The following is a 23690-nucleotide window of genomic DNA, read 5'->3' on the forward strand; positions in this document are numbered from 1 at the left end:
GGCTAGGAATTTCATAAATTCATTCTTTTTAATAGCTGAGTAGTACTCCATTGTGTAAATGTACCATAATTTCTGTATCCATTCCTCTGTTGAGGGACATCTGGGTTCTTTCCAGCTTCTGGCTATTATAAATAGGGCTGCTATGAACATAGTGGAGCATGTGTCCTTCTTACCGGTTGGGACATCTTCTGGATATATGCCCAGGAGAGGTATTGCTGAATCCTCCGGTAGTACTATGTCCAATTTTCTGAGGAACCACCAGACTGATTTCCAGAGTGGTTGTACAAGCTTGCAATCCCACCAACAATGGAGGAGTGTTCCTCTTTCTCCACATCCTCGCCAGCATCTGCTGTCACCTGAATTTTTGATCTTAGCCATTCTGACTGGTGTGAGGTAGAATCTCAGGGTTGTTTTGAGTTGCATTTCCCTGATGATTAAGGATGTTGAACATTTTTTCAGGTGCTTCTCTGCCACTCGGTATTCTTCAGGTGAGAATTCTTTGTTCAGTTCTGAGCCCCATTTTTTAATGGGGTTATTTGACTTTCTGGAGTCCACCTTCTTGAGTTCTTTATATATATTGGATATTAGTCCCTTATCTGATTTAGGATAGGTAAAGATCCTTTCCCAATCTGTTGGTGGTTCTTTTGTCTTATTGATGGTGTCTTTTGCCTTGCAGAAGCTTTGCAGTTTCATGAGGTCCCACCTGTCAATTCTCGATCTTTCTTCTAGGATAATTCCTGTCTCCTTAAGGCTACACAAAATGAATCCCTAGTTGTCTGGTTGCCCTTTTAGAGCTCTGGGCCTCATTTCTGGGGAGAGTGATTTATTTATGGCGAAGCTTTTCCTTCTGCAGATGTCTGAGTAGCTTCCTTCTCCTTAGTCAGTGGCTTTCACTTGACTCGCTCGTTTGGAATATTTTGTGGTCTGCTGGCAGATCACTCAGCACCACTGAGAGCTTTGGTTACTACTGTGCAATCTAGCAAAACTTGGGTGGCTTTTAGGGGCCATGTGGATGTGATATGGTCTCACTGGTGGATTAGATCTTCATAGTCATGGTAGGGGATGGACACCAAGGGAGAGGAGGAGAAATCTTAATCAACCAGGAGTGCTGCTTTCCTACTGAGGGGTTCAGAGAAATGGGAGGCAGGGAAGGAATGGAAGCTTCTTGGCTCCTTGACGCTTCTGGGCTCATCACAGTGTTCTCTCTCAGGGACACATATTTGAGACCATGGAAGACCTTCCCATCTAGCAGATTTCTCTTCCCTTCATAGGCTGAGAGACTGAAGTCTAGTGGTGACTCCCAAGCTCTGTGACCAACTGTTTTCTTTCTCCAAAACTCTCAAGGGATATTTTCCCTTGATCTCATCACTTATCCACTCATTCCTGACTCAGCCAAGGGTGTTTGGCTCCCAAATAGGAGGGACTGTGGGAGGAGAGAATATTCTAGACAAAGGTACAAAAGGACAAAGTGTCAAAGGTGTTAGAAAACATGGCAGATGCCCAAAATGAAATTGGTAGATCTGGCTGGAGGATGGAATGCAAGATAATTGTCTGGCTCCTTCAGGAAAGCAAGTCCCTGAAGACTACATTTAAGCTGAAAGCATGAGGCTTTCAAGTCTGAGAGGGGTGTGGTTACCCCTCTGGATTTAAGGCTGGGAGTGATTGGGGTTGAGATGGGATTGCAGGCAGGTGATGACTGAAGAGATTGTTGCACTAATATAAATATTCACCCACTCACTCACCAGCTACAGAGTCTCCATTATGAACCAGTGGTAGGGCAGGGGACCAGTGGAGTAGAGAGGGGTAACTCCATTTACTCATTCATGGCTTGCTGCTTGTGGGGTTGCTCACCTTTCCCTTGGATGCATCAGCCTGCTCTAGGCTGAGCCTTGTGCATTTTTCTCACCCTGGCAAAAACCACTGGGGGATCAGGAGGCTGAAGGCTGTGTTTCTCAATTCAGAAGGAGAGCTTTGTTTGAAGAAGTTTCAGAGTGCAAAAGTCAGATTGAATACAATGGACACACAAAATGAAATTGCTCTTTACAAGAAATACAGGTGCAATAAAATGGAAATACACTTGTTTTAACACAGCAAATGTCCTGAGGATTTCTAAAGGCTACTGAGTGGGTTAAGCAGACTTGGATGAAACAGGAAGGGCTCTGTGTGTGTGTGTGTGTGTGTGTGTGTGTGTGATATGTGATTGGGAAGTGTGAATTCCTCTTGCACAAGTTACAAAAGCCAGCCCAAGAGGCTACACTGGGGTGTGACAACCACTCATCTCCTGCTCTGCATCTCTGTGTCCCCTTTGCTTGCCCTTTCTCCACAGTCAGACCCTGCTCTGTGTTCAGCTCCATTTATAAAGGTGGCTTTATAGATAGATACTTTTATGTTGCCTGGAATAGGGATTACAGAGAGAAAGCAGAAAGTTCTCCACACTGTACATGGAAAATGGAAGTGCTCCTTTCTGAAATGGAACCCTTTGTTATTGGTTAAGGCTTTGTCTTGGGACCCCAGTGAGTATGTAATGCTAGTCTCCAACTGTCTCGAAGCATTCATTAAGTGCCTACTGTTTTTTCACATAGCTGAAAGGCTCCTTTGCATTGGAGAGACTCAAGGTATGAGAGTCTCAGGCGTAGAACGTTGTGTTTGATTTTAGTCTAAATCCCATGGAAGGGAAAAACGTTTACCCAAGAACCACAGCCACGCGACCTGAGCCACTCCTTTGCTAGAAGTCTGTGTAAGGAGAAGACACTGGGGTCTGTTGCGTCCCTTCCATTCAAGGTGTGAGTCAAGGTTCTGTGTAGACTGTTAGAGTTGGCAGCAGGTATCTGAGAGAGCCTCAGAGTGTACCAGGAGGCATCGGCAGCAAACTTACCCTCTCAAGTCAGAGTGGACAAACTGGACTTCTGTTTGTGCATGGTGCAGCTTTCATTGCAAAAGCTTTGGACTTCGGTCCCCAGACAAGTGGGGTTTAGAAGTGACAAGTGATTGGAATGACTAAACTGGAAGCTTCTGAAATGAATTTGGGTCTATTTTGAGATGAGGAGGGATGAGGACTAATTACTCAGCCTTAGTCTCTTCTGAGTCGATTTCATCCTTTCTCTGATTCATTCTCAGCTTTGTCCTCTGATGAAAAATAGGAGCCGGAGTTCTGAGCAGTTGGGTCATATACCTCCTGCACAGGAGTTCTTGTGTCTTGCCATTCATTCAGTCACTCATTAAACATATGTTCATTGAGCGCCTGCTATGTGCCAGACACAGTCTCAGATGTTGGAGTACAGCAGTGAATGAAACAGAGCAAAGCCTTCTGATGTATATAGAGGAAGGAGTGGGTTACAGAGAAAGAAATTAGTAAGTTGTGTGGTGTATTGCTTCTCTCATTGATGTAACTAAAGGCCCAGAAAGGGCAACTTAATGATGGAAGGGTTTACTTGTTTTATAGTTGTTGTGTTCATGCATACTGTCCACGGTGGCAGGGAAGGCATGATGACAGGAGCCTAAGGGACCTAGTCACATTGTGTCTGCACTCAGGAAGCCAAGAAAGAACCAATGCTCTATCCATTTTGTACTTTTTGTTCAGTCTGGAACTCCAGTGCATGGGATGATAGGATCGGTCTTCCCACATAAGTTAACCCATTCTACAAACCCCTTTCCTGACATGGCCAGAGAGGTTCATCTCCCAAGTGATTGTAGATTCTAGCAGGTTAACAATTGATACTACCCACTACACAGGTGGAGTCCAGGAGTCAATGGCGGGGAGCAGTGTTGCAGCAAGCCAGCTTGGAGATGAGGAGGCGATGTGAACAGTGCAGTGCCTATAGAGAGAAGAACACAGGAGGACCATGGGTCTCTTGTTCAGGGTGGTGAGTAGGGGCTCCATTCTGCTTCTCTGTACTCTGTACTCTGCACTTTCCTGGACTCCACATATTGTATTAACTCATTTAGTCTTCAGACATACCATTAAATTATATTTGTTTTTGCCCCATTTCACAGGATTTGAAGGCTGGATGGGTCACAGGAGTCATGAAGAAGAGGCGGGGGACACTTTGCACTCACTCAAATTGAAGAAGGTTCTATCATTTCTAATCATCATGAATGATATGGATACAATGTTGGATGAGATCAAATGTCACTCACCCAGGCAAGGCATAGAGTCAAGTCCTGAAGGTACCTACTGCAATCCCTGGGTCTCACACCCTATAACCAACCAAGAATTGGGCCAGGAACTTACAAATGGGGGACGAAAGAGGGACTGTTTATTAAGGGAGAAAGAGCACTTCTGAGAATGAAGTGGGCCAGCGATGAAGGAAGTTCAGGTGTTTGATGGTGCTGGGTCAGGAGAGCCGTGTGTCTGTCTTCTCCTGTATTTGGATGCTGTGGGGAGGGGCTTCCAGTTCTCCTGACAACTGGCTCCTTGCATTTTCAAACCTTGGTGCATCACTTTACTCAACTCTCCTGCCACAGGATGGAACCTTGATGGGGACCTATTGTGCTGTGCTGGGGCCACAGACAGGGGCCCTTCTACTATTTCCTTCTTTCCCCACTGCCCCACTGCCCCCACTGTCCTATTCCTTCCTTCCTTCCTTCCTTCCTTCCTTCCTTCCTTCCTTCCTTCCTTCCTTCCTTCCTTCCTCTCTCTCTCTCTCTCTCTCTCTCTCTCTCTCTCTCTCTCTCCCCCTCCCTCCCTCCCTCCCTCCCTCCCTCCCTCCCTCCCTCCCTTCCTTTCTTCCTTCTTTCCTTCCTTCCTTTCATTGGTCATGGGGATTTATATTTTAACAAAGACCTGGACCATATAGTAGTCTAAATGCATACATATGACAGAAAGCTTACTGGATTTTCTGGTTAGTCCAAAATTAGTGCCCAGAGCTAAAACAGAGGACAGAGAAGCCCCGTGTTTGCTACTGAACCTGCTAATACCCAGGAGTAGCTCTCATTTTGCTGCCACCAGCTTTGTCCTAAGCCCCTCCTCTGTCTCTGTATGAGAGATAGGTGGAGTGAGAAAAAAAATGAATCTTTTGCCATCTCAACACTTGACTTTGCAGGAGAAGAGAAACTCTTGCCTTCCACTTCCTATTCCCAAGTCAAGTAAAGAGGCTCAAGACAACGGAGTGCTCCCAGTCAAGGTAGCAGCAGTTTTTATTCTAATTCCCATCTTAAATGTTGCTGGTCACCAGTTTTCTGACCAGGTTCTATGTCTGTAGTGACAGGAGGGGAAGAAAGGAAGCAGGGATGGGACTAGATGCCCTAGAGAAGAGAGTTTGTTTCTGTGGGTGTTGTGGAAAGTGGGTGAGATGGAGATGTCCCACCTACATAATTATATCACCTGCTCCCTGGTGGCTGTACACCCACCCTCAAGAGCCTAGAACATGTAGAGTATGTACTTGTACAGAGAGACAAGAGCAGGAGCCTGTCTCACATCTAGGGACATACACAGGGAGGAGAATAGCCCTGTTCAGAGGTTCCATGTTGGCAGTGGAGGTCAAGAGACTGAATAGCAAAGCTGCCCCCCTCCGTCCTCCTAGGGGAACATCCATATATTGAAAGGGTAGGAGGACCGAGGGACCAGAATCCCTGATCCATTTGCTAGGATCCCCATTATCCTTATTGGGGAGTGGCAAGAAAGAGAAGATAAAAATTTAAATTAAGTTTGAGGTTGAAATTTTAAGCTGTATATATGACTTTTAATAACCACAAGTGATGAGAAAGTTATGAAATTTGATGAAGGTGCTGTTAAAGGATGGGCATGGGAGAGGTGTGTGATTAAAGAGAGAGAATCAATTGGGAAGGTACCTGTTTGCATCCAGCATGCTTAGAGAGGCATTTTATAATATTGTAATGTAATTGAGATAAAGTATCCATTATTCCAATCTATCCAAGACTGACCTCAGTTGCCAATGAATAGTCTGGGTTCTCTCATCTGCATCTGCCTACCTAAACCCCCTGGAGTACATCCTGCCAGAATGTAGACTTTATCATCACATCATCCAGGACACAGAAATGGGAGGGGGTATTAAGATCTGCACATGTGTTCAGCGAATGCTGATTGACTATTATATGAGTAAGCTATGACCCACGGGGAGGAACCAAAGCCAGGCTTGCAAAAGCATCTCTAAGTTGGGAAGATTCCAGAGGAGGAGCAAGCAGCTGCCACCTTACAAGAAGAGACTTCTCCCCATAGAAAAGTTTCCTGGGAAAACTGTTATGACTAAATTTTATGGGGTATGTAGATCAATGACAGCTAACGGGGCCTGTCTGAGTTCTAAAGCTGTGGTATCAGAGCATATATCAAAATGGCTGAGAGCTGTCTATGAAAGAGATCTTAATACACAGCCCTTCCTAAGGAAACAACAAAGAAATTTTACAGATGGAAAGCACATTTTGAATCCCTCAATTACTCCCAGTTTTGACAGATAACTGGATTCTTGGTATATGGTGTGTTCTGGCCACAGTGCACATCTTTTCACATGGACACAATCATAGCTCCAGCACGATCTCAGTCCTTCTAGCCATGTGTGTAGACTTGAAATCATTCCTTCTTATAACTGCAGAATCTACTGCTGTACATTGCCAGCACCCTGAACAATTCTCACGTGACTAGGAGGATTTTAAAGATGATGCATGCCACTGTACCACATGTCTTCCAATCCATGGAATTTCTTCCTTTTGAGTCATTTTATGGAGATCCTTCTTGGCTATGGAACTACAGGGTCAGATTGGATTTCCATGGTTACCCATGGTGGCACTTCCCTGTAGTGGTCATGACCCTTACTTCTATTGAAGGTGTAGGTGGGGTGTCCTGTGGTCACTTTTTATGGCCAGAGGTGCATCACACTGAAGAAAGGAAGTACTCATGTCTTCATAGGCAAGTTGCTTACCATGAAGCATTTTGAAGGAACTCTTTAGGTGCACATATGTGAGTAAGTTGGCTATGTCCTCTCCAGAACATTGATTCATTCCTTCCTCCCACCTGTAATTACTTATAGTTAACTCTCTAGAACTCACTTTCTTTTTGTTACTGTAGAAGCCATTGTCCTCTAGAAGAGAGGGCCTAAGTCTCTCATTTACTTTAAATCGTATTCAAGAAGTAATTCTTGTGCCTAGATTGGTGGTAGGGCCACATGGAGAACTTTCTGTTGCCATGATAAAATACTATGCTCAAGGCAATTTACAGAAGGATGGTTGTATTTTGCCTTATAACACCAAAGGGATATGTGTTATGTGTTATGGTGGGGAGTCATGGCAGCAGACAGACATGATGGCTAGAACATCCTCAAGGGCAAGTACACAGCAGAGAGAACAAATTGGAAGTAGCATGAGGCTTTTAACTCTCAAGGCCTGATCCCAACAGCATTCATCATTCAGCATGATGGTACCACCACCTGTTATTGAGAAACAAAGTTGATTAAACAAGACCAAGCCCTACCCCAAACGGTCTAGTGTAGGTAAATGTGTGGAACTGAAGATCATATTAAGATAAACAAGCCAAACTCAGAAAGAAAGCAGCTCCTATGTTTCTTAGAGTCTCTTAGAGTTTATATATGCATAAATCATATATGTGCATGTGTGTGTGTGCATGTGTGTTTGTGAAAGCAAACCATTTATTTTTCTGATAAAAAAAAGAGGAGAAGTGAGAAGAGGAGGGAAAAAGAGAGGAGAAGGCACATGAGAAGGGATATAGTCAAAGTACGTGATATAAAAGAGTGAAGTTACCTAGTAAAATCTATCATTATATGCAATGACTGTAAGATAATAAGAAAACTAAATCACCAGCACACACCACCAGAGACCATGAAGATGAAGGTCAACGTCCAGGAAAAGTCCAGAAAACTTAGAAAATAAATACCATAAACAAGAGGGAGTGTAAAGCATATATATTATCAGTATCCAGATCAGACCATCAAGTTACTTTATATCATTAATTATAAATAAGCATCATTTGTATATGAAATCTGTGTTCTTGGTTTTCATCTATCCTAGAAGAAACATTTCCTTATATCCTGACCTTTTCCTGAACTCTATTTCAATAAACACACACAGACACACAGACACACAGACACACACACAGACACACACACACACAGACACACACACACACAGACACACACACACACACACACACACACACACAGAGAGAGAGAGAGAGAGAGAGAGAAAGTCATATGCCCTTACTTGACTTAATCTTTCTAGCATTATTGGATGTTGACTGTATTCAGCTTACACATTCTTCCTATAAGTGATGCTACAATAAAAAAAATCTTTGTACAGCATAATCATCACATTATGTATAAGTTTCTAGGGCATAATTCACAAAATTGGAATTAGTGGAACAGAGGATGTAAACATTGCAGCGGAATGTAGAAACAGTTTGTGTTTCTTAATGCAGGTTGCCCCAAATCTTAGTGGATTCTTTTGGTACATTTTCTAGCTTGGAGACTTGATTTCAGCTAAGATGTTACCAGAAGATGTTAAATTAAATTATAATTTCTTTTTCATAAATACAAACTAATGTGGTACACAGACATCTTGTCTTTTGTGTGCCTTTGAAAGCTTTCAGGAGCAGAATGATCTATACTACGTGAGATCTGATTGCAGTGTTCTGGAGGTTAAGAGAACATCACTGTGGAATTGTGGGTATGGTATGATTTGGGTTATACCACCCACTCCACTCCACAAGACCCCATAGTTACTACCAGCCCAGATATCTATGCCAAGAGACAGAGGGCATGCTGCCTCTGACATCCTCATGACTGGACTGAGCCTGGAAAAGCGCCAGCTTAGAATTAAAACCCCAAACTGTGATACATCCAATAGCTGATGGAGAAGCTAGAGAAAGTACCCAAGGAGCTAAAGGGATCTGCAACCCTATTGTTGGAACAACATGATGTACTAACCAGAACCCCGGAGCTCTTGTCTCTAGCTGCATATGTATCGAAAGATGGCCTAGTCGGCCATCACTGGAAAGAGAGGCCCATTGGACTTGCAAACTTTATATGCCCCAATATAGGGGAATGCCAGGGCCAAAAGAATGGGAATGGGTGGGTAGGGAAGTGGGGGGCGGTATGGGGGACTTTTGGGATAGCATTGGAAATGTAATTGAGGAAAATATGTAATAAAAATATTAAAAATTAAAACAAAACAAAAAACCCCAAACTGTTACCTACGCCTCCCGACAGCACCCAACTCATTGCTCACACTGTTCCCAGCTGCTGAAAGTTTTACCAAAAGGTGTCAGTCTCATGCAGGTGGCCCATTCTCGCTGTGCAACGGGACTTTTGCTTCTCATCCAGAGGCTGCATCTGATGATCATTCCTGCTTCTGTGGACCACAGAATGTTTTGGAAAGAAAGAGTTACTGTGTGTCTAATTTCTGGTTTCTCCGGAGTTTTAAGACAATGAGCCATGAGGAAGAATTTTGAAGTGCTTCCGAAGCAGGCTTTGCTTCAGGTTTGCTCTTTGGCGAGTCCCTTTAATATAGATCCATATGTCACATCCACGGTGCTCACATTGTTTCCACAGAACTGTACTTGACACCTCATTTGACAGTGTCAACATTCACAGTGGTTCTTCAATACATTTGACAGTATCAGCCCTTAAAATGTTTTCACAATACTTACCGTAAGCAACTTTGACAAGATCAGCATCTGAAATGTTCCACTAGCTGGGTATTCAGTTTGCAACACCAGCAACTCCTGCCTTCACAGCATCCACACACAATGCCTGCCTGATCATTCAGTGAACTTTCCCTTTTTGAAAGCATAGCAAATATCAGACTTTGTGTGATATACCTTTTTTTTTGGACAATGAGGACAAAAATCATCAAGATTTAACCAATACTTTTATTAAAACTTCAGCTCACCACAAGTCAGATAACCACTAACCAGCATTTATTGAACACTTGCTATGTGTCAGGCCAACAGTCCAGGTGTCACCATATAGCACCTCAATTCAATGTTCCAGCTAATGTTCCAGATCCTATTAGACAGCATCCATACACAACGCCCGACTGTTCATTCAGTGAACTTTCCCTTTTGAAAGCATAGCAAACATCAGGCTTTGTGATATGCTTTTTTTTTTTTTTGACAATGGGGATAAAGATCATCAATATTTAACCAATACTTTTATAAAAACTTTAGCTCACCCCAAATCAAATAACCACTCACCAACATTTATTGAAGACTTGCTATGTGTCAGGCCAACAGCCCAGGTACTACCCTATAGCAACTCATTTAAATTTTCCAACGAGTCCCAGATAAATCCTGTTATACAGCCAGTCAACTTGACCCTCTGGTTGGTTTAGCAGTCTGAGCACACAGAGTCAGAACTGTCCTTGAGCCCAGGCATTGTTCCCCAGGGCTTTGGGGGCTTTTCCTCCCACTGTGAACTTTTAGTCATACCATTGCTATAAGAGTTCATGAGCAAATAAGTACTTTAAGAGCAAATGATAATAGCCACTGGTTTCTTATGGTGTTGAAGGAGGGAACCAGGAGAGGGATATATTTGATGGAACCAGGAGAGGGATATATTTGATGGGACTTAAAGGGTTCAGTCCCAGTTGGGCCAAGTGAAGAAGCTGGGGGAATGGAGAATGTGTCTAAAAGGTGATGCTACTATAACATGGAGGTGTGTATGAAGAGGGCAGAGGATGCATGAAGTAGAGGCAAGATTAGGACGGGTTTTGAATTTGCCAAGGCTCCGGTCCTACATAATAAAAGGGAGACAGGTTTCCAGACAAACAACTTTTATTAATATTGGCATGAACAGGAATTCATAGAAAAGAAGCAAAACCCCAAGAAGCTGAAAGACTCTACGGCTCAAATATTATTTTAACAAAGGAAATAGAATTTGGGTTTTTGAAGGAAAAATGTCTAGCAAATATGTGGGGGTAAGTAGTGGCTATTGGTTAATTCTGTTTATAAAAATTCATGTTTCTGTTGAGTTTCTTCTCTGGGGATGAGTCTCTTGACCCTTCCAGAATGTGATGGAAAAATTGATACCATGTTTCTAAACAGATACAGAGAGGCAGAGAATGCCTTCTGACTTTCAGAACTCCCTTCTGCCTTCATTAAATATTTCCTATGGGTTGCACATTTTGGGGGTGGCAGTCTCTGATACACTTCAAATACCATTCTAAGGGATCAGGATTATATGATATAACAGGAAGAAATTTTAAGCTTTAAGAGACATGGTCAGATTTATATGTGTGAGAATGTATTCTGGTTGTGGTTGGAGAGGTAGTAACTCCTTAGATGTTGGAAGTTGGGAGACCACTCTCAGTCTGAACTTCACCATATAGGGGACCAAGAGGGGAAGAGGGAGATGATAAAAGAAGGAGATGAAGGGAGGGGACTAGCAATTTCAATTTCCTTGCGCCTATGAAGCCTCTGTGACCACACATTCAGACTCTGGCCTGGAGATGCTCTTGGGCTCCTCAAAGCCTGACTATAGAAGACAGTGTACATTCATTTTCCTTAACCTCTGGAAGGCTCTCAGCAGCTGCACAGTGGAAGCGGCCTGCTTAGTACACCACTTCTGAGTCCTCAGCTAGCCTGTGTTGCTGAGTGCTGAGTCCTTTGTTCCTGCTTTGCAAGTGTTTAACACTAGAGAGCTACTGCTCTAGATGACATTCAATGGCAACTTCAGTTTGGTTGTTTGATGCATACAGACAAGAGGAAGGTGGACTCTCTTTGCTCCTTTCTTGGCACAGATAGGCAGGTATGACTCCCTACTCCTACCAACTCCTTGTTTAGTCCTAGGACAGCTCCAGAAAGCCACACTGCCTGCATCTACCACCTGTCTCGCCTGTCTCTCTCCAGATCCGGAAAGCCCAGTCTAGTGTAGTGCTCTGGGACCAGCTGTTTTCCTCCTGGAGAGAATTTCTCTCTAGAGCTGGTATTATAGCTTAATGATGTTCCACCAATAAGGAGATGGTAATTGATTGTTAAGTGAAGATATAAATTGTAATTGAATCCGTCACATTTCAGTTTTTCATTATCTCATGACAAATCTCTTAGTGCACTGGCAAGGACTTCAGGGATAGGAGAGGGATGGGAAGAGACAGAGAGACATGAGGAGGCTTAACTTCTCTTCCCATTCCAAGTACATGGCAGTGGTAGGGATGTCCTTTCTAACTATCAGCTCCCTCACCCTGACTTCTGCATACTTTAGTGTGCACAGGTGTGTGGATGTCACCTATACCATGTGAAGCCATATGGAGCCATATGAATGTACAGAGTGGGGCTCTTGCAAGCTGTGGTTGGCACATGTAGGCCCAGCCTGCACTTATGGTTGGTGTTTCTAGCTTCCTTTGGCTGTTGAGCCTTTCATAACTGTATGTGGTCAGAGGTTCTGTGCTACTGTGCCTATTGATTTGATCCCATTTGATATTAAGGAGAAACTATAGCATAGGCATTAGGAGACAGTCAAGAAGCAGGGTGCTTGGAATTTTTTGTCATTCTCTTCCTTAGTAACTATTGCAGCGTTGAGCAAGACGATGACCTCTCTGGTCTCTGTTCTATCACCTGCCAGATGAGGATGATAACACATGTTTACTGTCTAGAGCTTTGTGTTACATAGAGTTAACTTAGGTAAAACAATTAGAAAACACATATGGCAAAATTCACTAGTAATGAAAAATGACTCCAACTGTTTTTTCCAATACCAGTTCAGAATTAGTATGAGCCTAGAAGACAGAGCCTGAGGCCAAATTTCTCATGAAGCAGAAGCTTGATTAGGGCAGACAGGGTTTATCCCTGGGTAGCAGAGTGAGATACAGCAGGCATCCCTGTCACCAGGATATCTTTGCAGAGGCCCTATGGAATGAGGATAGACCTCTGGGAGCAAGAGGAAGGACTACAGCTGCATTCTTTGGACCTTTTCTGTATCCTGTCTTTTGATAGTTAACATTACATGGGGTTTTGGGTGTCTTGGATTTCTGGAATATTCTGATAGCTTCTAGAAGACATGTTAACTAGACCCAATAGCAAGTCTCCCCATGCCTCTTAGAGTAAGTAACTTAGCCATTCTTGTAAATGTGTTCCCACTTTTTCCTTCTCCCTCATTAAAAAAAAATCACATATGATTAAAAAAATGTTTATTCTTAGTCCTTGGATTAAAGGGAAAGAGCTACCACATTTTCCAAATGAATGGCATTTCAGAAAGAAAATATCCCCCTACATGTGTTCATTTCTACCATTCTTCTTCCCACTTCCCTTAGCATCTCTTCTTCTCTTCTCATTATCCCCCCCTCTCTGTCTCTCTCTCTTTCTCTCTGTCTGTCTCTCTCTTTCCCTCACACATACACACACACATACACATATATACACACACAGAGCACACAAACGCACATATAAAACCTGATTTTATTTTTAGTTAGTATAGTATCTGTTGCACCAAGATGTCCAATAAATGTGTTGAATAATGTTATTCCATATTTCTATCCACTTATATGTTGTTAATATATGATTGATATATAAAATGCTTACATCTTTTACATCAGTGAAGGTTGAAATTTTATACTGTTGTATAAACACCGTTGAGAACAGTACATAAAAGAGTTATACCATTTTGGAAGCTTCTATCATACTCTTAGTCCAATACTCTCTGACCAAAGCAATTTCCTCTGGATTTCATTATCTTTGGTTAATTGTATCCATTCTTGTAGTTCATATGAGTAAAATGATACAGTGGCTCTTCCTTTGATTCTGGACTATTTTACTTAGCATGATGCTTTCAAGATTCATCTGTATCATTTTGAGTATTGGTAGCTTGCCCTTCTTCTCATGAATAATATTCCATTATATCAGACTGTGTTCATCTATTCTTCTGTTGATGGATATTTGGCTAGTTTTCAGTTTTGAGCTATTATAAATACAGCTGCTATAAAAATTCTTACATAAATCTTATTGTACGCATATGTCTTCATTTCTTTTGAGTGTATATTTAGGAATAGAATTGCTGTGTCTTAGGAGAGATATGCTTGCTCTTTATAAGAAATTGGTAAACATTTCCTCAAAATGGTAATGCCCTGCTACAACCCTACCACAGCATGGGTCCAGCTGTTCTGCATGCTCAAAAAAGTTTGTCAGTTTTGCTTTCAGACATCTTTTTTTTTGGGGGGGGGGTGCAGCAAACTTTATTGATGGTATTCAAGAGTGTAGGGAGGGTTCCCTAGGCCCCTTCTGTTATGGGGGACTGGGGTGGAAATTGTGAGGGAGATGCTCAGTGTTGGGGGCCAAGTTGGGATAGGGACTCCTCAGCAACCGAGGGCCTCTCTCTTGCTCTCAGTGTCTTTGCTGGGGTGGGTGGTCCAAGGTTTCTTACTCCTTGGAGGCCATGTAGGCCATGAGGTCCACCACCCTGTTGCTGTAGCCATATTCATTTTCATACCAGGAAATGAGCTTGACAAAGTTGTCATTGAGAGCAATGCCAGCCCCGGCATCGAAGGTGGAAGAGTGGGAGTTGCTGTTGACTTCACAGGAGACAACCTGGTCCTCAGTGTAGCCCAAGATGCCCTTCAGTGGGCCCTCAGATGCCTGCTTCACCACCTTCTTGATGTCATCATACTTGTCAGGTTTCTCCAGGTGGCACGTCAGATCCATGACGGACACATTGGGGGTGGGAACACGGAAGGCCATGCCAGTGAGCTTCCCGCTCAGCTCTGGGATGACCTTGCCCACAGCCTTGGCAGCACCAGTGGATGCAGGGATGATGTTCTGGGCAGCCCCATGGCCATCATGCCACAGCTTTCCAGAGGGGCCATCCACAGTCTTCTGAGTGGCAGTGATGGCATGGACTGTGGTCATGAGCCCTTCCACGATGCCAAAGTTGTCATGGATGACCTTGGCCAGGGGGGCTAAGCAGTTGGTGGTACAGGATGCATTGCTGACAATCTTGAGTGAGTTGTCATATTTCTCATGGTTCACACCCATCACAAACATGGGGGCATCAGCAGAAGGGGCAGAGATGATGACCGTTTTGGCTTCACCCTTCAAGTGGGCCCCGCCTTCTCCATGGTGGTGAAGACACCAGTAGACTCCATGACATACTCAGCACCGGCCTCACCCCATTTGATGTTAGCGGGGTCTCACTCCTGGAAGTTGGTGATGGGCTTTCCATTGATGACAAGCTTCCCATTCTCTGCCTTGACTGTGCCATTGAATTTGCCGTGGGTGGAGTCATACTGGAACATGTAGACCATGTAGTTGAGGTCAATGAAGGGGTCATTGATGGCAACAACCTCCACTTTGCCATGTGGAGAGCAGATGGCAGCCCTGGTGACCAGGCGCCCAATATGGCCAAATCCGTTCACACCGACCTTCACCATTTTGTCTATGGGATGAGGCTGGCATTGCACAAGAAGATGCGGCTGTCTCTGGAACAAGGAGGAGCAGAGAGCCCAGACATCTTAGTATATATAAAATGGCATCTTATAGACTTAAAGTGTAGTTTGGATGGCTAATGATATGAAAGATAGTTTCATATGCTGAAAGGACATTCCTATATCCTTTAAGATTTTATCTCATTTTGATTTTCTATATAAAATGTTGATATAAGGGTAGGGAGAGAGAATAGAGAAGATAAACCTTCAGTGTAGAGAAATAGGATAATAGACAAAAGGAGGGTAGGGAAGGTCTCTTAAGGGTTAAAATATTCTGTGTAAAAGTTTAAGAACTCTCCATGGCTTTGAAGGCAGAGAGAGGTCATCTTTTCAGTAGGGTGCTCTCCTGTCAAGTGTGCAGAAGTCAGAGGAGCAGGATCTTTACTGCTCAGTCCATACAACCTTCCCCCTTATACAGATAAAGGTGCCAAAGGTCTTGGGAGGCAGAGATGCTCTTGTAAGAGTTAAACATCAGCATGTGCAGTACAGCTGTGTGCCAGACACCTCCATGTCCACTGTCACCCAACAGTCCACATGTCTACACGTGTTACATAAGTAGACTGGACTTTATGAGCTAGGTACCAGAATGCAATAGTCACAGGTATGAGACCCATCTTGTAGCTATAGATTCATAGGTCAAAGTCAAGCCAGCTTAACTGTCCCATCATTTGTCACTAGAATGTTCTTTGGCCTCATGTCTCAGTGGATAGTGCAATTTCACATGAAGGAAATCTAAGCATCTTAGAAATTGGCATTCCAGATCCTTGATGGACTCAGCTGGCATACTTGGCAGAGATGTCTTGTGTAGATATGTCCCTAGGTCTTGGTCTATGAGCTTAAGCACTAGAAAATCTTGGTCTTACATTCACTTAGCCACGCGCCTTTTTTGTGCATGCTGTTTCTATGCTGTATAGTTTTACTTGAAACCTATGTGCCTCTTTATATTTAAAATATGTTCATTGTAAGCAAAATACATCTTGTTATATTTTTTATTCTGTCTTATTCATTTGGGATTTTAGTATTGATATTTCATTAATATACATTTAGGAATGGTGACTTTTAAGTCTATCATTATGTCATTAAGATGTATTTTTCCATTATCTTTTGTATCATTTTCTTTTTAACAAATTTGTTTTTGCTTTGTGTAACTGAAACAGTTTTAATATACCATCCTAATTTTTCTGTTGATCTTAATTTTTTTATTACTGTTGCTTGAAGCATAGTCGTCCCAGATATGTCACTCTTCATCTTTATTATCAGTTAACTGTCAACTAATTATTACTCCATGAATGATGCAAGGAACTTAAAGATTAAACTTTATTTTTTTCTGAGATTTGTTCTTATGTGTTTTTACATCTATAAAGGTTATAAGCCGTATAATACCTTTGAAATAGTCTGTGGATGTTAAAAATGTGTATACATATGTATGTATAAATGAATACATGGAGCAAGGGAGACAAGTTTATAAGGAAGAAGAGGAAAAAAGGAAGAAATATAGGTGTGTATATAAGAGCAGGAATTTTGGAAAAGGCCTTAAATAATTACACAGATACTTAAGCTTTGATCGTCCTTCTTATGTCTCTGAAAAGAACAAGGCTTTTACCTCATTTCCTGCAGCCAGAAATATTTTAAAAATATTTTCTTATAGTACAAATGTGTCGGCAAAGTATTATCTCAGATTTTTGTCTGTCTAGAAAAAGTCTGTATTTTATCCTTATTATTAAATGATTATTTCTTGGATATGGAAGTCTAGGTTAGTAGTATTCAATTTTAAGAACAATTTAAGCTACTTCATTGTTTTGTTTTAGGGGCTCCAGTGTGTCTATGTAAACAGCTACTGTGAGTGTATTAGTGATGTAATGAGTGTCATCTTTGTTCATTTGAGGTTGTTCCTGATGACCTTGGCTTTTGGCAGTTTGTCCAGGTGTCACGGTGATGATGGTTGAACTAGCTTATTGGCTTTTTGCAACTTCCCATCTGTATCTTTAAATCAGTTTTATAAGATTCTTGACTGCTATCTTTTCAGATATTCTTTTTTCGCTTTATTCTATTTCTTCTTTTCTCTGGGACTCTAATTTCATATATGTAGTATCACTCAATATTATCTAGAGATCTCATAAACTCTGTTCCTCTCACCCTTAAGCTTCCTCTCTCTATATTTTAGATTGGATAATTTTTCTTGTCTTGTTTTCAAGTTCACACATCTCTTTATGTAGTGAATCTAATTTGTAAGCCCATCTAATGAATCATTCATTTCTGAGATTGTATTTCTTATTTATAGAATTTCCACTTTGTTCTCATTTGTAGCTTCTATTCCCTCATGAAATTCTCCATCTTTTCATATATGGTCCATGGTTTCCTATAACGTTTGAAAACATGTTTATCATGTTTTAAATTTTTCTATAAAAGAAATTCAAATTCTGCATCTTCTCTAGATTTTATTCCATTGTTTTTTCTTTGACCAGAGTCATATCTTGCTTTTTAAATGAATCTCTTTGTGTGCAAAAGCATACATGTAAAAAACAAACGAAATACATGAACTTTTTACCCAGAATAGTGCAAGCTTCTTTATTTATCAAGTTAGTATATGGAAAGATAATTTGCTTTAATACTCAGCTGAGCAGAGCCCAAGCTTTGCTCTAGTTTTTGGATATATTGAGTTCTTTTCTATTGTTAAATGTTTAACATTAGTGTAATTGAAACTTTCCCAGAAGCAGGGTTTAGATCTGTGAGGAGATGAAATTTTAGAGATCTCGAAATTTCATGGCTTTCTAAATAAGACAGTGTTTCTTAAAGCTCACATACCTACATTTGGGGTCATCATGAAAAATTGTATACATTCCCAGTACTCCTGGGTCTCTCTTTTAAGAGGTCCATCAGGCTACCCACTTCAAGCTGAGCAGGAGGGTTGCATGTGCTGTGCCAAAACTCTCAGAAGATCTGGAGTATGCCCCCTGATGTTCTGCCTGCCTTGTTCCATCATTCCACTAGCTGCTTTGGGTACTGGATGTAATCTGTGGTGTCCAAGGGAGTTTCTGCTAGCCATTTTGTTCCTCTACACTTGCACCGTGTCACATGGTCTTGCACTGAGGGAAATCCCCATATGCCTTGTGATGTGAAAACTGTCTTCTTTGTTTCATCCCTGATATCTTGTTCATCATTCTCATAAACTTGGTGAGGTTTAAGCAAGGAGACCTGAGTTGTTCACTGAAGTAGAATCATGGGCTTCTCGCATCCTACATGGCTGTGGAGATGAGAAGATTAAGTGGCCCTTCCTTCCTTCCTTTTGCCCACGTTGAGTTCCTCTGTCTACAATTCCAGTAAGAGTGAAAGCAGCTCTGGATCTCTATCCACATGTCCTTTCTGAAATGTAATTCATTTTGGCTTATTGATACTCATAGCTCTCTAATGGGCTTAAAGTCATACTTTTACAGCTTACATTTATTCTAATATCAAGATGGAAAAGCATGCCCTCACAACTCTAACTCCTGAATATTTTTATTGTCCTGCTGAGTAGCAGCCTTCATTGGGGACAATAGGTAGTTTCATATCTGAAGAAGAGATTATTTGACTCTAATCAATGGCCCCCTTGCTCTTCTGACATCTAAAAGCCCATTCATACTGATGAAGATATCTGCTCTCTTAAAATAAGTTTTTACTTTTCCAGGTCATTGCTTATAACATTTGGAAAGCAATACTTGGAGACATGTTCATTTCAACCAGCTGATGTTTGACTGTATGGCATTTAATGTGGCAACTTTTTCTCTTTTGTATTGAACAGTGACTTGACGCAGTTCAGAAGCAGCACAGTGTAGATTGAAGAATTCCCTGTTCCTTTCTGCTACGGCTATGCCCACTCTTTGGGGGAGAGAAGAACACTGATACAAATCAGAAGAGTGCTATAGGTCATCTTTTATTTTTATTATTCCTGTAAGCAGTGATAACTTGTCCGAAAGACCCCTTGCTATTCAGCGATTCTGGCTATAAGAACCCCCTTTGCACCGTCTGTGTCTGGGTTTTAACTTCTGGTAGCTTATTCTGCCTTTGTTTGGATGTAGAGCTCCACTCCTCCTTGTACTTTGACATCCATGTTGCCTTTTGCCAGGAATCCTATAGAACCATCACTCAGGACAGCTTTGAGAGATGACTGGGCTCAGTAAATTAGGAGGGAAAATCATGTGTACACTTTCAAAAGTCACACTTACTGCAAAGAGTGCTGTAGAGCCTTGAGTTCCATTAAGAAGAGGTGCTGAAGGTAGGCATGGTTCTAATACCAGAGGGAATGAGATACTTTTTATAGTGTGATAATAATAACTTTAATTTATTAAGATGGCTGTGTAGCCCTTCACACCCTGAAATGTGGCCATTCCTCTAAGATGGGCTCAGAAGGACTTGTGTCTGGGTACAAGCAGACTGGCCCCTTTGCACTTTAATTGACGTTGTATCAAAGCTACCTTCTTGATTTGTGTGTGGTCTGTGATGAAGCAGGGAGAGCTAACTCCAAAGCTTGTTCCTAGTGAAGGATAGCAACAGTTTCCTCAGTAAGATACACAAACAAATCTATAAAAACCCAAGGAGTCCCTACACTCCATCATAAAAGTATTATTGTCCCAGTAAAATTAGCATAATGTTTCTAGATATTGTTGATAAAATTCAGGTCCTGATTTCTGCATCAATTTTACCATTAGATGTGGCGATTGTTGACATTATTGCAAGTAATTAGAGATATTCCATTTTAAGTTTTATGATTTTTTATTTAAGTGTTATTATATATATATATATATATGAATGTTTTAACTGCATCAATGTCTGTGCATCATGTGTGTATCTGAAACCATAAAAGGCCAGAGGAGGCCATTAGATCTCCTAGAACTGGAGTTATAGATAAGAGCCATATAGATGCTAAGAATTGAACTTTGGTCTTTCGGAAGATCAGCCAGTGCCCTTAACCACTAAGCAATATCTCTAAACCCTAATTTTCCTGAACTTTTAGGAAACCATCACATATGATTCTATGACCATAAGTATATCTTCAGAATTCTACATGAAGTCTCCACTCTACCATACAACCAGCATTATAGGCTTAATGTAGAAGTCTCATTTTAATCTTTTTTTTTTCTCATTCATCTCTTTTCCTCAGTTTTGTGTTCTACAACCACAAATTTAAGAATCCTTTGGATTTTTCTTATATTCTCCATATTTGATATGTAAATCCTTTTGGCTTTATCTGTTCATTCATTGATGATATGAATACACATGAGTTTTATGTATATGTACACATGGGCATGCTTGTGTGTGTCCTAACCTGCTGTTTTTCTATTGATGTAAGAGATACACGAGGCCACTAACTTGCAAACAGAAAGTTACATATCTTAGCTGACAGTTTGGGAAGGTCTGGTCTGAGTTCAGTCAGTTCTGAGGCCATACATCATAACAGAAACACACAGTGGAGTAAATTCTCTTACTTCATGTTTGCATGTAAGATGGAGAAGAGGAAGACTTGGAGTTTCAGTGGCCCTTTTGGTGCTTGTTTACAGAGACCTAAGACCTCCCTCTTGGCCCTACCTCTTGAATGTTTGATAACCTTCCCAACAACACCACTCTGGGGTTGGGAGGCTGTGGATCCTTGTGGCAAACATACCAGGTTCAAACTGCAGCAGTAGTGTATGTCCACATGGATATATATTTAATGTTGGTCTTTCTCTACCAGCCTTCACTAGAGTGTACTGTAAGAGCAAGAACTTTGAGTGTGTGTGTGTGTGTGTGTGTGTGTGTGTGCGTGTGCGTGTGCATGTGTACATGCATGCGTATACACAAAGAGGTGTACAAAACTTTATGTTTGAGTGTACACATATTTTTATGTGTATGATCCTTTAGCCTGCATGTATGTCTGTGTACCATGTGTGGGCAGTGCCAGAGAGGGCATCAGGCCCCCCAGGACTAGAGTTACTGGTGGTTGTGAGCAGTTATCACAATCAAACCCGTATCCTCTGATAAGAATGACAATTCTATTTACCACTGAGCCATCTCTACAGGCCCTCTACCTTAATTTTTTTTATTAAAATATACATTTATGTAAGTATTTATGTATTTATTTATGTATATATGTATGTATGTATTTATTTAGTTTTATGTGTAGGTTTGTGCTTGGGTATGCAAGTGCCATCACATATGTGTAGAGGTCAGAGGACAACTTCCAGAAGTCAGTTCCCTCCTTCCACCATTTCTATCTCAGATATCAAAGTCATATCATCAGGTCTGGTGCTGTTCCCTGCTGAGCCAGCAGCAACTCTCTCTCTCTCTCTCTCTCTCTCTCTCTCTCTCTCTCTCTCTCTCTCTCTCTCTCTCTCTCTCTCTCTGTCTCTCTCTCTCTCTCTCTTTGAGATAGGATTTCTTGCTGAAACTAGGACTCACCAGTAGCTGTTTTGGTGGGTTAGCAAGCATCTGGAATCCTCCTCTTTCTGCTTTTGGTAGCTGGGACTCAGGTGAGTACTTCCACACTCTGCTCTTTACATCCATTCCAGGGATGTGAACTCTGGTTCTCAAGCAGTCTGCTCACTGCGTCATCTCCCCAGCTGGAGTCCAGATCCTTAGCACTCAGTCTTCCATCCTTATGTGCTTTGGACCCAGGATAGTTGAACAAACCTTGAAAGGCAACTTGTGAAGTTGCAGCTGAGAATGAAATATTTTCCAGATGGGAGTCACCACACACAGGAGGGACAGAAGCGTTTATCTAATTTTACTAGATGGTTAAGGTCATGGATTTAACATCTTCTGGATCAAGTTGCTCTACTGAGGTGCTTATCTGCACAGTACTTAATTGTTTTAATAACTTGAGAAAATTAAACAGGCAATTTTTCTAGATCTCCTGAGATCCTGGGCCATCAGGCAACATAGAACTCACATTCCCAACTACCAGAACATTGACGTTGCTGCTCTAGGGCCAGGCCCTGCTTTCCAGTTGGCTGAAGAAGGACCTTTCTCAGCCCATTTCACTTCTTTGCCAAGATAACTACTTGGTTCTTGAGGGCCTCTGGGACCAAGGCCCTTGCTAATCTGCCTTTTTAGAGTTTTCCTCCCATACAGGAAAGTTTTCCAGTCCCCACTTTCCCGAGGTCAGTCTCCAGTTCCACATGGCCCTGTGGAGATTTGAGATTTGGCAGCCATTTTGACCTGGGTGTGTCAGGCACAGTGTAGCATCTTTTGCATTTTCTCTGTCCCAGACATTTTCAAAGAATTGTGTTGGAGAGAAAACAATTGGCAGATGTTAACTAAACCACAGCCTCTACTCTTAGAAAAATGACTCAGAATTCAAGATCTACTTCATGGTTATTGGTAGAACCCACTGACTAGAAGAACCCATAGTTCAAGTGTCACTTGTATCCAGACAATTTCCTCCTTCACAGCTCAGAATCAAGACATCACTAGCATCAGGTGCTTGAGTCTTTCAAATCAATCCCCTGCCCTGCTATACTTTTGTGTTCCAGGAGCTGGGATCTTTCCAAGAAAAGAAAAAGCCCATATGGATCAGAACTGGGTGTCACTCATTTTTTGTTCTTGTTTTCTTCAATCTATACGTAGCTGAGTTCCCAGAGATTTTTTTATTTCTCAAGGGTGGCAGGAGGTGAGCCTTCTGTGAGAAATGACTCTGTGAGATGAAGTTGCGAATCAGAATCTCTCTCCATGTTTATACAACCATAGTGCATAGCTGTAGAGTCCAGGAGATTTCCCTTGGGATAAAAATGCCTATTCATTTTGTTATTTTGGGAGGTGATTTTTAAGGCACAGAAAGAATACAAATAGACAGCATAAAGCCAGCACAGTCTAAAGCTGGGATTCTGACATCAACCTCTACATTCTACACCTCGGTCACATCGCAGCTGTCTTTTTATTTATCCAGTTGCTGTTTTAGAACATTCCAGTGATCAATATGTGTAGTGCCTGTCTGGGAGGCCCCAGTAATCAACACAAGGCATTGGCAGTGGAGTCACCACTTTCTATGGCAATGAGTAATTTGCTGGTTTTCTCAGAAGTAAACCGTTAAGAGGGCTCCACAAAATGTCTTTTTTTTTCTTCTTCATTATCATTAGCTATTGATTAAACTCCCCATTTTCCATCTGACAAACTTGTTAAAGTCACAAATAATGCAACAAATGACAGTGCTGAGCACGGGGTCATTAGAAGCTTCCGTAGCCCGCGTCAGTCCGGGATGTGCTGGGTGTCTAGATCTTTGGAAAGCAAGGCTGATGAGGAACCGTTTGCCCACTCAGGTCCCGGGTTTCTACAACAGCTGCGTGTGTCACCAGCGAGGCTCA

At 41.9% G+C, this 23690-nt stretch overlaps 1 long non-coding RNA gene and 2 pseudogenes across 2 annotated transcripts in view; all 3 read right to left on the minus strand.

The window, feature by feature from the left end:
- Positions 1 to 3669: 3669 nt before the first annotated feature.
- LOC110306874 (uncharacterized) overlaps positions 3670 to 23690 on the minus strand; it is a 54400-nt gene continuing 34379 nt past the window's right edge. Inside the window, exons 3-4 of one of the 2 annotated variants that reach the window (XR_002379327.1) lie at positions 9220 to 9315; positions 3670 to 3815 (exon numbers count right to left, since the gene is read on the minus strand). This is a non-coding gene — a long non-coding RNA (uncharacterized LOC110306874). Of the gene's footprint in view, positions 3816 to 9192; positions 9316 to 23690 lie in introns of both variants that reach the window. The other variant, XR_002379326.1, reaches the window with a different exon arrangement.
- Positions 14239 to 14970, minus strand: LOC110306873 (glyceraldehyde-3-phosphate dehydrogenase pseudogene; annotated as a pseudogene).
- Positions 15082 to 15321, minus strand: LOC147001094 (glyceraldehyde-3-phosphate dehydrogenase pseudogene; annotated as a pseudogene).

The sequence above is a fragment of the Mus caroli genome, unplaced genomic scaffold, assembly GCF_978045245.1.
Source record: "Mus caroli unplaced genomic scaffold, Mus_caroli_1 scaffold_14, whole genome shotgun sequence".
Taxonomy (NCBI): Eukaryota; Metazoa; Chordata; class Mammalia; order Rodentia; family Muridae; genus Mus; species Mus caroli.